Source organism: Macrotis lagotis, chromosome 8 (assembly GCF_037893015.1).
Source record: "Macrotis lagotis isolate mMagLag1 chromosome 8, bilby.v1.9.chrom.fasta, whole genome shotgun sequence".
In the NCBI taxonomy this organism is placed as follows: domain Eukaryota; kingdom Metazoa; phylum Chordata; class Mammalia; order Peramelemorphia; family Peramelidae; genus Macrotis; species Macrotis lagotis.
The window spans coordinates 103,314,302-103,329,540 of record NC_133665.1 but is presented as its reverse complement, the minus strand read 5'-3'; the positions used below and the strand labels follow the sequence as shown (position 1 = coordinate 103,329,540).

The 15,239-nt window shown below is 40.0% G+C and overlaps 1 protein-coding gene across 4 annotated transcripts in view; it reads right to left on the bottom strand.

The window, feature by feature from the left end:
• CCDC13 (coiled-coil domain containing 13) overlaps positions 1-11,903 on the bottom strand; it is a 123,005-nt gene extending 111,102 nt beyond the window's left edge. For 2 of the 4 annotated variants that reach the window (XM_074197845.1, XM_074197848.1), the window contains exon 1: positions 11,801-11,903. The gene's annotated coding sequence lies outside the window, so the exon portion shown is untranslated. The other 2 variants (XM_074197846.1, XM_074197847.1) reach the window with 2 other exon arrangements.
• Between the last annotated feature and the right edge of the window lie 3,336 nt (positions 11,904-15,239).

Sequence of the window (15,239 nt, the reverse complement as noted above, 5' to 3'; positions counted from 1 at the left end):
CTACCAAATGTTAATTTTCTTTTTTTTATCAGCTTTGCAATCTGATGGATGGAAGGCAGAATCAGTTTCTTTAATGTGCATTTCTCTATTAGAGATTTGAGACATTTATTCCCATGACTTCTTTCAAAAATTGTCATTTCATATTCTGTGACCATTTATCAATTGGGAAATAGCTCTTCTGATAAATTCAAAACTTCTTAAAAACTGTCCAACAAAATGATCACAAAAATCCATCATATAGCACCTCATCAGAACAGATTAATTTGCGATCAATCAGCAAGCATGTATTAAGTGTGTACTAGGCAAGAGGAAGTCTGTTTGAAAAGAAAAAGCAGTGGATTAGACATTGTAAAACCTGAGTTCAAGCCTGTGTTTTATTGGATCTGTGAGCATGATCAATTCACTTGGCTTTGCTATGCTTTAGTTCCTTCATCTACAAAATGGTTACAATGATCCTACCTATTTTCTTTTTTTTTTATATTTTTATAGGTTTTTATTCTGGGGTTTTTTTTGGCAAGGCAATGGGGCTAAGTGGCTTGTCCAAGGCCACACAGCTAAGAGGCTGGATTTGAACTTAGGAACTCCTGACTCCAGGGCCAGAGCTGCCCCCTTACCTATTTTTAATGGATTATTTTGAAAAAGTACTTTGTAAATATTAAAGTCCTTTTAGAAATATTAATTGTACTAATTTTGTTGATTCATTCATTCATTAGCACAGACACCTACTATGTAAAAATGCATTAGGTGCTGGGAGAAGATGCAAAACTTAAAATTCAGCACAATCCCTACTACTCTGATAGCTGGAATCTAGAAAAGAGGAGAGGCACAGATTGAGCCCTTCCCAATCTACCCAAGGTCTCTCCCAAGTCTCTCTCTTAAAGTCTTGTCTAGTTTTCATGTTCCATGTTTAATTCAATTTACCAAACATTAAGTATTGACATTGGGAACTTTCACCAAACATTAAGCATTGACTTATTGTGCTCCATGCAAAGAGATGTAGTCTGGATAAGGCATGTTCAGAGGACAGAATGTTCTTCAGTGTTGCTGCAGCACAGACTACATGAAGATTGGAGATAAAATTAGAAAGCTAGGATGGTGCCAGATTGAAGAAGGCCTTCAATGCCAGTTAAAGAAATTTAGACATTATTAAGTAGGAAATGTGGACAACTACGTGGCCCAGTGCATAGAGCACAAGGCCTGAAGTCAGGAAGACCTGAGTTTAAATCTAGCCTCAGACTGAACTGTGAGACCCTGGCCAAATCACTTAACACTGTTTGCCTCAGTCTTCTCATCTGTAAAATGACCTAGAAAAGGAAATGGCAAACCACTCCAGTATCTTTTCCAAGAAAATGGGGTCATGAAGTGTTAAACAGGACTGAAATGACTGAACAACAACAAAGTAGGTAAAGGAGAACAACTGAAGATGTTTGAAGAATAGATCTATTATGTAAGAAAGATGAATTAAAAGAAGGCAAAAGAGGAGGTGAGTCAAAGCATATTCTCATGTGCATAGTAAACAGAATGTTTCTCTCTTACTAGAACACGGAAATTTTAGCATGCAAGTATTATTCAACTCCTTGTCTACATAATCATATCAGAACTGGCCCAGATATCTAAATGAGGCCCTTGAGTCTTGTGTAAGACCACACAGCTACTAAAGGGCAGAATCAGAATTCAAACCAAAATTCCTTAACTTCATTCTCCATTCTTTTACAACCATGCTACACTGCCTCCAGAACATTAGAAGGGTATTAGAAATTATATTTCAGTTTCATTAAATGTAATCTTTCTTTTTTCTTTCAGTAACAAAAGTCTACATATTTGCCCCAATATTAGAGTGTTTGGGGGGGGTGATAATGAACTATAATAGTGATGCAGAATAATAATTTTCATAATGTTTCATTGGTGGTGAGAAGCAGCATGACATTAACTGGTCATATGTCCTACTAAAGTTAGGTCCAAGAGGATTCTGGGAAGATGAACAGAATAGATCAGAAAATTCTAAGAATTCCAGATTTCCTCCACAGACAGGAGAAAACTGTACTTCAGGGTGAACAGAGAGCAGCAAAAAATAAAAATAGCACTTCAGTGCGAATGTTGAGCAGCAAAAATAAACAAAGGTTGGAGCAGAACAACAGTCCTTCTGGGACAACTGAAAATGGAAGAAAGCTCCCAGGATGCAGGGTTTGGTCCATGTGAAGTGACAACACCTTCAGGGTTCTCTGCTGAAATTGCAAGTAGGAACACTGGGTTGGGAGGCAGCCTCAGTCACAGCAATTTTCACCTCCCAGATAGTGTGGGAGTTAGGCATCTGAGCTGGGTAAGATTAAGGGAACCTCTGCTGATAAGGGATGCTAAACCCAAATGTGCTGCTGAGATGCAGTCCTGGATGACAAGGAGGCAGCACCACACCCCCACCCCGGTGATGCAGAAGCTGTGGGGCTAGTCCTCTGCTGGCTGTGGGCACTTACAAGAGGTTTTGGTTCCAGGCCAGTGGAGAGAACTGAAGGTTACAGTCACTGGAGAGCTGTCAGGGAACAAGAGCATTTCCAGCACAGAGGGGCTAGGGGTGGAGAGTGGTCCTAATTATGACTTGGGGAAGGGAGTCCAGAGGTTGGGCCCTAAACAAAATCTGAAAAATAATAGTAAGCAGGACCTTGAGGCCAGAGGTTCTACCCCCCTCCATTATTCCAGGATTAGAAGTGATTATAATAACAAGCTGCTAATTTTTTTTTTTTAATGAGCAGGCAAAAGAGAAAAAAAATCCAACCACAGAGGGACAGGAATAAGGTAAGGACAATGAGAAAAACAGGTAGGAGGAAAAGAAACAAGTAACTATAGAGTATGAATGGGATGAATTCACCTATAAAAATGGAACAGATACAAGATTAATCATTTGTTTTCAGGGGCGGCTAGATGGCACAGTGGATAAAGCACTGGCCTTGCAGTCAGGAGTACCTGGGTTCAAATTCAGTCTCAGACACTTAATAATGACCTAGCTGTGTGGCCTTGGGCAAGCCACTTAACCCCACTGCCTAGCAAAAACCTAAAAAAAAAATTGTTTTCATCTGTTGCTTTCAATAAATGTTATAAAAATGAGATACATAAACATAAAATAAAGTCAGAAGTAGAATTTATTATGTTAAAAAAAAAAAGCAAGGGCCATAATCATGATCTCAGACAAAAGTTAAAACTAAAATAAATTTAGTAAAAAGAGAAAAATTGGGAAACTACATTATGTCAGCAATATTCATCAACTGCTTTACACTATTTAAAATAGCTAGACAATATAAGGTTGAAACCTTGCTGTGGTATAGGAAATGAGCTGTTGGATTTAGAAAAATATGGAAAGATTTGAACCTAATCAGAGAAACAAGTGCAAATAAGAAAAGTCTTACATATATGCCCATGAATGTATGTCTCTGATGATAGATAACTATGCATCTGTGTATGTACATTTATATGTATATGTGTACATGTATATGTATATATGCATGTGTGTGCAATTGTATATGTATATACATATACATCTGTGCTTGATTGTAGCCTTCTTTGGGGGAGAGGGGAAGAAGGGATAAAAATAAAGAACATACAGCACAGCAGAGAACAAAAGAAAACCTAAGGAAGCAAAGAAAAGATGGACAGCTTTGAAATTAATTACTTTATATTGAATCTTTTTGTGTTCTGCTGTGTACATGGAAATTTTTTTTTGTTTTCTCATTTTGTATTTAAGCTTAAAATTAATTTTTTAAAAAAAGGAATAAACCTTTGATACATTAAAAAAAATAAAGCTAGGTTCAAATCCTGACCCTGACACTTAAGAGCTGTGCAATGAAGGATTAAGTCAGTCTGTTTCTAAGCCTCATTTTCCTCATCTGTCAAAAAAAGTGATATAGGGGGCGGCTAGGTGGTACAGTGGACAGAGTATCGACCCTGGAGTCAGGAGGACCTGAGTTCAAATCCAACCTCAGACATTTAATAATTACCTAGCTGTGTGGCCTTGGGCAAGCCACTTAACCCCATTGCCTTGCAAAAACCAAAAAAAAAAATAATAATAATAATGTGATATAAATGATTGTTGCTATTAATTTAGAGGGAGATAAGAGTAGCTTTCTCCTTAATTAAGGGGTTTTATGTGGTGTTTCTCTCTCCCCAGGACTTCTGGAGAAGCTCAGTATATACCTGGTCAATGCCAGATTTACTTATGCAGTTGGACTATTATTATTATTATCTGAAAATATCGCCGCCCCCTCCTGGTTTATAGTCAGTCCAGAGAGAATAAGAACAAGCTCAGAGATATCTCACCTTAGGTTTGCATAGATTTTTATTCCCATCAACCTTGTGAAGGAGGGAACTGTGATTCACACAGTGCCCACTTTACAAAAGAAGACACTAAAGCTTCAAGACGGGGAACGTGCTGCCTGTAAGTGACCTCCCAAGCAGCAAGGGTCTAAGGACTCCAGGCAAGTCCACTGCCAGAACCCCAGCCCACTGGGGTGGAAGAAGACAGCATGCCCAGATTCTACCACTCAGGCCCTTTCTACCACTGACAGACTTACTTTGAGAGTAAAGGAGGCCTGCATCTGGCTGCCCTAATTTTCCCCGACTATAAAATGAAATTAATTCTCCCAAAGATGTCACAAAGTCCTTTAAATAACTTTAAAGTGCTGGAGAGAGTGTTTAGTTAATAACAATAAATAACAAATCACAAAGGTGGTTTTAGTTCATTTTAGATTTAGATTTCAGTGATTAATAATAAATAACAAAATTCACAGAGGTATGTTATGATGTAAGATTCCTAAGAACAGATGCAGAATGAGAAAAGCAGGATCAGAAGAACCATATAGTTGATAATGGTGAAAATATAAAGCCAGATTGAGAAATTGTAATAACTAATTCCAATCCTAGACAACAATGTGTGTGTAATGTGTGTGTGCACATGTATTTATGTATATGTATGTAAGTATGAAATTGCTTATGTATATATCAAATATACATTTTATCTTATAACATACACATACACATATATCATGACTCAGGAGAAAGAATGCTGAGTGTCGGATTTGAAAACAGAGAACCTAGATTTAAATCTGGCCTCTGCCTCTTGTTACCTGTGTGACTGGGACTCAGTTTCCTCAGCTGTAAAATGATGTTGGCCTTTCTATCTCTAAATGTATGTATGATCGATGACCTTTGAGGTCCCTTCTATCTCTTAAATCTATGCTCCTAAAATACTCTTGACAGAGAGGTAGAGAGTTACCAGGACAAAATGTCAACTACATTATAAAATTCAGTCACTGAATCAATTGTTTTCTATTTGTTTTTTTTTCCCCATTACAAAGGAAGGTTCAATTCCAGGATGGAGTTAGTAGCAATATCTAGAAAAGGATATGATTTAAAAACAAAAGGCATCAGCATACTTTTTTTTTGAAAGAATGAGCTTGATTTCAAATGTGCTCCTGACTACCTGTGTGGTCTTTGGCAGTCATTCCTTCTCTAAGCCTCAGCTCCCTCAAATATAAACTACTGGTCTCTGAGGTTCCTTCCAGGTCTCAATCATAACGTACCCTAATACTTCAGAGCTTTTAAGACCTGCGCAGAGTTGTACCTTACCACTCACACTGGAAACAATCTCCCCCTCCTATGAGCTTCTTTCAGTCCCTTCCCTGTGCCATTCATGTGACACCCAATCATATATTCTCTTTGACTTCTTTTTTTTAAAATCAAATTGGTCATTGGTTAAGGGTTTGTATGGTTTCTTTTTTTATTTCAAAAATAAGCCATTCCCCAATTGATAAATGGTCAAGGGATATGCAAAGGCAATTTATAGATGAGGAAATCAAAGCAATCCATAGTCATATGAAAAATTGCTCTAAATCATTACTGATTAGAGAAATGCAAATTAAAGCTTCTCTGAGGTACTACCTCACACCTCTCTGACTGGCCAATATGACCTGAAAGGACAGTGATCAATGTTGGAAAGGATGCGGGAAATCTAGGACACTAATACATTGTTGGTGGAGCTGTAAACTTATCCAACCTTTCTGGAGAGTAATTTGGAATTATGGCCAAAGGGTAATAAAAATGTGCATACTCTTTGATCCAGCAATACCACTACTGGGTTTATACCTTGAAGAGATCATGAAAAAGGGTAAAAACATCACTTGTACAAAAATATTCATAGCAGCCCTGTTTGTGGTGGCAAAGAATTGGAATGAATGTCCATCATTTGGGAAATGGCTGAACAAACTGTGGTATATGTATGTCATGGAACACTATTGTTCTATTAGAAACAAGGAGGGATGGCATTTCAGAGAAGCCTGGAAAGACTAGCATAAACAGCTGTTGAGCAAGATGAGCAGAGCCAGAAGAACACTGTACACCCTAACAGAAACATGGGGTGATGATCAACAGTAATGAACCTGCTCATTTCATTAGCAGAATAATCAGGGACAATTTTATGGTGTCTGTGGTAGAGAATATCATCTGTATCCAAAGAAAGAATTGTGGATTTTAACCAAAAATCAGACTATTACCTTCAATTTAAAAAAAAAAAAGTTGTCTTATGTACTATGTCATTTAGCTCTTATATTTTATTTTCTCCTCAAGGATTTGATTTTTCTCTCAACACATTCAATTTTGATCAATGTATAGCATGGAAACAACATAAAATTATCAGACTGCCTTCTATGGGGGGGAGGGATGAGAGAGTGGGGGGAGGGAATTGTAAAATTCGAAACATTACAAAAAATGATAGGTAAAAACTACTATTGTATAGAATTGGAAAACATAAAATATTTATATTTAAAAAATCAAATTGGTCATTGGTTAGGGGTTTGTTTCTCTATTTCAAAAAAATTTTTTATTTTTCTTTTCTCAAAAATGTCTTATCTCCACTGTTGTATGTATTGTTATTTAATTTTTTTTAATGCCTGTCAAATCCCCAGTTCAACTGAAAGCTCCTTGAGGACAAGGTCCCTGACTTTCATAGGAGGTAGTCAAGTAGTGCCATGGATAAAAATACCCTGGACTTACAGTCAGGAAGTCCAGAGTTCAAATTTGACCTCAGATACTAACTTTGTGACCTTGGAGAAGTCACTTAACTGCCATTTGCCTCAGTTTCCTCATCTGTGAAATGGGGATAGTATTAGCTCCTACCTGGAAGAGTTGTTTTAAGGATCAAATGAGATACCTGTTAAAAAGTGCTTAGCATAGTGCCTTAAACCACTTCAGAACTTGCCACTCTTATTAGAAATACATTCCCTACAGTTAGAGAGGGGTATGCCCCAGGCATGAGTTTATCATTTGGTTATGGTACAATTTTTAGCTCTTCCTGAGTTCATCAAATATTTACATTTTTCCTAAGTGCTTGATACACTTGAAAAGATAAACAAAACTGTTGCTCCAAAATCACCTTTTGTCAACATCCTGGCTAACACTGCAGTTAAGTGCTACTGAGATGAGTATATTAGGAGTCATTTCAGCTGATTTATTATGTTTAAACAAGCACAATTTAGTGAGAATTAAAAGAGCATGCAAACAAAATAAGAGCTGGGCAGATGAAAATAAGAGCTGGGCAGATGAAAAGGTCAATACGAGGTAGCTGATACAGTACAGATTATAAAAGCAATATTCTTTCTTTCCCAGATCAGAATTGGCATCCATCTCTGTAATATGCACAGAAATCATTGCCGCTACAGAACACAATAAACATCCCTACAAGTTTTTTTTAAGGTTTAGGATTACTTCACTAATTCAAAGATTCATTTGTCCATCAGCATAGATAATCCCCCCCCTGCAATGTCGATTACTGCCTCTTCAAATCTTAGCCTTCTTTGATTGACCATGGCCAAAATGATTCATTTCCTATCTGTCCTCAAATAATAAGTGGTCTGTTGACACACGGACTATTTAAAGCCTTATCAACAGGGTAGCATATGCTGAAGCTTATCCATTGGCCTGACCTTCAAGAACCCTGAGTCAACTCCAAACATCAATGGGGTGGCTAAGGATGACTTTAGGGTGTTAGAAGCTAATAGTTGAAATGGATCTTATAGATCACCTGTTGTTTTATAGCTGCAGAGATGACTTAGGCATGAAGATTAAAATATTTTTGATTTTACCTTCTTGCTGGAATTTTTTAGTATGTCCTACCACTTTTCCTTGTCTATCTAAATCTTATACCTGCCTCACCAACCCTAAAGCCTCTATGAAACTTTCTCTGATGACTGGTCACAATTAACTCTCCCCTAGAGTTTATGACCACACTTGGCCCTGGAGTCTCTAATTCAGCAGTGGGGAACCTTTTTTTCTGCCAAAGGTCATTTGGATATTTATAATATCATTCACTTTGCATATTTGTTCAAACATTTCATTAATTCACCCCTAAAAATCTTCTAGATTTACTGAATTTTGAACCCCACCTAGAGTTGCCATGGCAGTGCCAAACCTTAATACAGTGTGCAAGCCAGATATTCCCTACCCCTGCCCTAATATATATCCTATTGAAATCATGCATTAGTGATGAACCATCATTTGCAAAAAGCAGACCTCTTGATACCTGATATTTGACAAAGATGACTTAATGGAAAATATGAATATTTATTTAGGGTATTTTTAAGACTAATCCTGTATTACCGCCTGTACTCAATCATCACTCTTTATTTTGCTTTATTTCTCAATATTTTATTGAAATTTTCTCAAAGGTCACCAAGGCCAAATACAATCTTTTATTTAGTCATCATCTTTACTTCTCTTCTCCCTTGATTTTAGAGACTTAATTCTCTCTTGGTTCTAACCCCTATATCTGTAACCACTTTTCTGTCTCAATTGCTGATTCTTTATTCTTTTTCCAACCCCAAAGTTGAGAGTTCCCCAAAGGCCTATCTCTGGCCTCTTTCTTCTCTACTCACTTTCTGATGGAAATTGTATTCACTCTCAAAGCTTCAACTACCAAGCAAAAGTCTCTCAAACCTACACTTAACAATCCTGACCTCTCTCTCCTGAGCCTCAGACCTGCATCCTCCTTATAAGAATGCCAGATTGACAACTGACTCTCAGCATGTCCAAAACCAAGTTCATCATCTTTCCAAAAAAAAATCACCTTCCTACTAACTTCATTATTTCTACCAACAGTCCCATCATTCATTCCTCATCCTCTCTCATCCTTTGTGATTTTTAAGTATCTTGGACTAGTACCCCTCCTTCTGTTCTCCTATCTAGTCAATGATAAAGTCCTTTGAATTTCATCTCCTAAAATATCTCACATCTATACCCTATTACTACCCCCATAATATAGACCCTCTTTCTCCCCTTCCTGAATTCTACCCTCTCCTTTCTCTAATGTACCCTTCAAAATTTAGCAGGGTTTTGGACCTTAGGGAATAGTTACTGATCTTCCTAGATAAAATTTCCTGGGGGACAAGGAGGTAGAGGAGGAATTACTACATTAATGAAATCACAAATAGGATCAATAGAAATGGGCAAACTCAGCAATATCATTTTCCATCTAAAAAAAAAGGGATTCCCTATTGCCAAAAGGGCAATATTGAAACTCATTAGTCTGTCATTTGTGGACCCTATACCATCTGATCCTTTTCTACTTTTCCAGACTTATCTCGTATTACTGCCTTCTATATACTCTATGGATCTGCTCAAACTGGACTATTTTCTGATCTCTCTCTGTATGCCTTCTCCTCAAAGAACCTCCTCTGAGACTTTCCTAGCCAAGTTCTGGGAAAAAGTCAACTCAAATGCTGCCTCTTCTCCTGGAATCCTTCTCAGAAGCCCTCTACTGAAAACAAACTTTCCCCTTTGATACAAGATATCATTTTGTTTGTTCTATGTTCTTATTATTATTATCTACTTTGGTATTGCCCTACTACTCTACAAGCTTTCTAAGATCAAGACTGTGTCTTACGTAAACAATATCACCCAATATCTAACACAGGGTTAGGTGCTTAAAAATGTGGGATTAATAAATAATTACAAACAGCTGGCAATTTACATAGTATTATAAAAAGTGCTTTACATCCACTGATCAAAATAGATAATGATAGATAGATAGATAGATAGATAGATAGATGATAGATAGATAGATAGATAGATAGATAGATAGATAGATAGATAGATAGATAGATAGATAGATGATAGATAGATAGATGATAGATAGATAGATAGATAGATAGATAGATAGATAGATAGATAGATATAGATAGAACAGGTATATTTGTTTCATGGACAATATCTCATTTCTATAAAATTTTAAAGTTTATAGAAAATGTCTAAAATAAATAGTCCTATGATGTAGGAAATACAAGTGATATCCCCATTTTACAGAGGAAAATGAGTTGCCCAAATTAAAACAAAGCTATTATGTAGCAACCCTAAGGTTTGAACTACAGTTCTTGAACTAAGTGCACATAAGGTGCACTGGATATCTTGTGCTATGTCCACTCAGACCCTGAGCTCAGAGCTTTCCTCTATGCTGTTTTCTACTTCTCCACTCACCTAAAGAGCAGGTTTTTGCCTTTCTCCAGCTCAGAGCTTAGGGTATAAACCTGGCTCTGCTGGCTATTATCATCCACTGATACCTGTTTGTTGAAAACAGTTGGGAGTATCCCAGACTTAATGTATGGTGGGGTGCCAATCTATGCGGAAGCACTTGAAGGCCAAATGAAAACAAGGTGGCAGATGTATGTCATGAAACCAAATGTTAGACACTATCTTCAGAGATCACAGAGGGGAGGCAGGAGCAGCCAGAATGCAAGATGTGAAATGAACAAGTAATAATTTGTTGGCTTCAGAATTAAACACTCAGATCTAATGATAAAACATTTCTATCATCCTGAAAGAGGTGTGCACCAAGGGATCTAGCCACAACCTGTACTGTTCACTATTTTGGACAGTAACTTGGAGGAAGGAATAAATGGCAGGTTTGCAGATGATGAAAGGTAAGGAGAGATCACTAATGAATTAGATAAAAGGATTCCAAAAAAACTAGAATGATAAGTGAAATATAATAGGATGAAATCTTAGACGGATAAATATAAAATTCTGCACTAGGATTCAAACAATCATCTACACAAGTAGAGGATAGAAAAGAGACACCTAGATGGTAGTTCCTGAAAATAATAAATTGAGAGATTAAGGAGAACAGGTACCTGCAATGGTAAAATGAATCAACAATGTCTTGGCAGCTGAAGCTGTCACTATGATCTCCGACCGGCGAGTGATGCTCTTACCTGTCCGTCTGGGGGACACTTCCCACTTCTGGGCCTCCTATTTTAGGAAAAAGCCACACTGACACAAAATCAGAGTACGGACCAAAGGATTTGGAGATGGAGACTGTCATTTTAGTCCAAGCACCTCCTTTTATAGGATCATAAGAAAACTAATGAGCAAGGCTGGGACGGTGAGGGAGCGCGAGGGAAGGGACACGGAGGAGTGTTGGCCCGAGTTTCCAAAGGGCTTTTAAAGAGGGATAAGACTTGGTGTGGAAGGCCCGAGAGGGAGAAGCTGGTTGTAATGGGGGATAATACGAAGTGGGGGTGTCTCATGTGGACAAATCAAAACTACATAAATACGTAAAGGACCCACTTCCTGAGGAGAGCCGCTCCCAGGCGCGGCGGTGGGGGGCCCGGGCGCCTCGGTGCGGGGCTCCGGGGGCTTCGGAGGCTCCTTGCGGCTCTCAGGCCCCTTGGGTCCCCTGGGCTGCGCGCCGCGGGGGGCTCGTCCTGTCCGCGGGGCCGTCCGTCCGTCCGTCCGTCCGTCCGTCCGCCGGGCCGCGGCAGGCACTCACCCAAACGGAGAGGCGCGGCCCGGGGCCACGGTTGGGCTCCGGTGCGGACTCGCAGGGAGAGCGATGCCGGGGACGCGCTGCCCCGAGCAACGGTCACCACGGCAACCGCGCCGCCCCGCGCGTGACGTCACCGCGTCCCTACGGAAGCCGACGGAGAAGCGCGGCGCGGCGCCACGTGGGGGCGCCCTTCTTCGCGTTCCCGACTCCCGAGGGAGGGGGCGGAGCCTCTGGCCGGAAGCCCCGCCCCCGCCCGCCCAGTACCCGGCCCGAGCTCTCCTGGGCCGCTTCCCGCCTCTCCGCGGCTCACAGCCGGGAGACCTTGGGCAAGTCGCTTCCGTCTCATGGGTGGAGCGAGGGAGGCGGCGGCAGGAAGCGTTCCTTTACTGGCCCCAGTTAAAGATGAGGGAACCGCGGCCGACTGAAGGTTAAGGACTGAAGGACCCCGCCTAGGCTGGGTCAGAAGCCAATTTGTCCAGTTTCACTGGCGCCACCTACAGACAGGGTACGCCTAATTTCCCCGGGCCGTGAGAGTGGCTCATCCCTGGGGACTACGAAGACCCTTCTAGGTGAATAGGGACTAAGCCGGCTGCCCCTTCACTGGATTGTTGAACGTCATTCCATTTTGCCCCAAAACTGGACCCCAAAGAGGCTAGAACCAGAAACAGAACAAACACCGAGAAACGGAAGGTTTGGTACCACAGGAAATGCAGTCAAAGAACATTGGGGTGGCACCGCAGTCACTTGAGGCCCCATCCTCTTGCTGGAGCCCCATTCCCAGTGCACCCCAGTTAAAGGGTCTCTGGGACCTGAGAGAGGAAGACTCTTGACTCGTTTTTGAATGTGAGCCGGTTCTGTGCCTTTTAATTTGTTAACACATTTGAAGCTTTCTTAGCCTTGAAAAAGGACACGAGGAAGAAACTGCGCTTCCCTTGGAAGGAGACGCTGTGCCCAGGACTAAGTGGGTGGAGGCAGCAAACCTGCCAAGTGAGAGGCCCCATAAAATTATACAGGTCCTTCAGGAGGAACCATTTGATGTAAAACAAGGGTTAACATTTGGGTGTGAAGAGAGGAAATGGATTTGTCCAGGATGAAAGATTTATTGATAGATCTATAAACCTATTTAGATAAGATATAACCATATAGACATAAAGATAGGTATTCTAGATAGTTTTGTGTTCTAGCATAGGCAATAGCAATTAGATATTGTCAGCATAAATTACAATAGCAGTGGACAAGACCAAGGCAGCATGAGCTTTGTAAAATGGTGGACAGTACATTTGGACCCTCCCCCCCCCCAGAAAATTGCTAATTGGGGATATCTGTTGTTATAAATGGCTCATACTTAGTTCACTGAGATTAAAATGGCTTTTATTAAGATATCTCTTTTTTGTTTTTAGGTTTTTGCAAGGCAATGGGGTTAAGTGGCTTGCCCAAGGCCACACAGCTAGGTAATTATTAAGTGTCTGAGGTCACATTTGAACCCAGGTACTGCTGACTCCAAGGCTAGTGCTCTATCCACTGTGCCACCTAGCCACCCCATTAAGATATCTTAATAAAAGAACCACTTCCCTCTAAAGGAAAGAGGGGCATCAAATCCCAAAAATGCTAGGTCTTATATGCACTTTGAAAGGCTTGTACCAACCCCTTCATGCCAATCATTGGCTGGGATCACAATCTAATTGATACATCTGCCCTTCATTATACTACTGAGCACAGGGGAAGGAACTTTCAGTTAAACTCCCTGAGCTGCATGAGGGAGACTAGGTTAACTCAGAACTAGATGGGGAAGACCTGATCTAATCTCAGGTTTTGATCAAGTTGAGACTAAGTCTTTTGTCTTACACTCACATACCTGCCCATAGGGACCAACACAGGCAAACCCTAGACTTTGTAATGTAAACTAACAATCTCCATCCACATTCTTGTGGAAGCCAAACATCCCCATATTCCTCACATATATGCATCATGACAGCTTGCTAGACCAGTGGATAGAGCACCAGTCCTAGAGTCTAAAAGACCTGAATTCAAATCTTTCAGATAGTTATTAGCTGTGTGACCCTGGGCCAGTCATTTAACCCTATTAACCTTGGTTTCATCTTCTGTGAAATGAACTGGAAAAGGAAATGGCAAACCATTAGCACCTTTGTCAAGAAAACTTTGTAGTCACGAAGAGTTGGACAGGACTGAAAAACTGAACAAATGGATTATGATGAAGTAACTATTGAAAGGACTCGTACCAATTGCTACTTCCTCTTTGGAGGGCAAAGTGTAAAATAGTGGGTCAAATAGGAGAAAAGACAGTGTGTCAAGTGTCTTGGGTCAGCATCCCAAAACTGAAACCTCCCCAAAGACTGAACATCAGCCTCAGGTGCCAAAGGAATCCACTCAGGTAGTTATGACTACAGGTTCAGGCTTGGTAACAATAGTGTACAACTGAAGGGGACTAGGTGTGCCTTGGCTTTAACTTTGGACAAGCTTCTGAGTGCACTCAAGAAAATCCAGTTGAGAGTCCATATTCAAATTTTAGGAAAGCAATGAACCAAATTTTTAAAACTTCAGTGAACCATAGAAATGCAAACTTTCTAAACAGGAGGAGCCCTAGACCATGTTAACCTCCAGTTTGGCCTTCATAAAAGGCAATACATTATTAGGCTAATTACATGTTTATTAAATGTCCATTTAGGTTTGTAGTCAGTCATGCATGAAGGAAAATACAGTTGAACTAGTCTCCCGGGGGCATTTTGGAGCTTAATTATGATATTTGCACAATCAGAAGGCCAGATTTCCAGAACTTGTCCATCAAAGGAGTGCTCCCTCCCAACTCGGGATGTGCTTCATGTCACGTCTAGAATTCCCTGCTATTCCCTTCCAACTCAGGATATGTCTGTCTTATCAGTTATGTTAAAAGACCTCCCCAAGGCACTCCAAACCTCCCCTCCAAGATGTGGTGCTATTTTGATTACATTTGGATAAACTTAAAGGCAAACCTTTTCTTCTTAAGTTGACATTTTTGTATACAATTTTGACATTTTTTTAAACATTCAAATTTATAATTCTTAAAAGACAAGTTCATCTAGATTGTCCTGATTAAGAGAGGGCTTTTTTGGTATCCAACCAAAATGTGACTGCAATTTCCAACCAATTCCCTAATTGTTTTTAAGGGCCAAATAAAATAAATCAATTTTATATTGGGGGGTGTTTTTTTAAGAGTTCTTAACTCGAGAGACAGAGGAGCTGGATTTGAATTTTTGCTACTTTCACCTATGAAATCCTGATCATTACCCCATCTGTAATGGGCATCAAAACATCTCAGAGCTTCTATATTCCATGCACGAACCAAAATTGCCCTTCCTGAAATGTGGTCTTTTAGCCTGTGTAGGAAACTCCAGGAATGGGGAATCCAGTACTTTCTGTTGCACCCCATTCCACTTTTGAATAT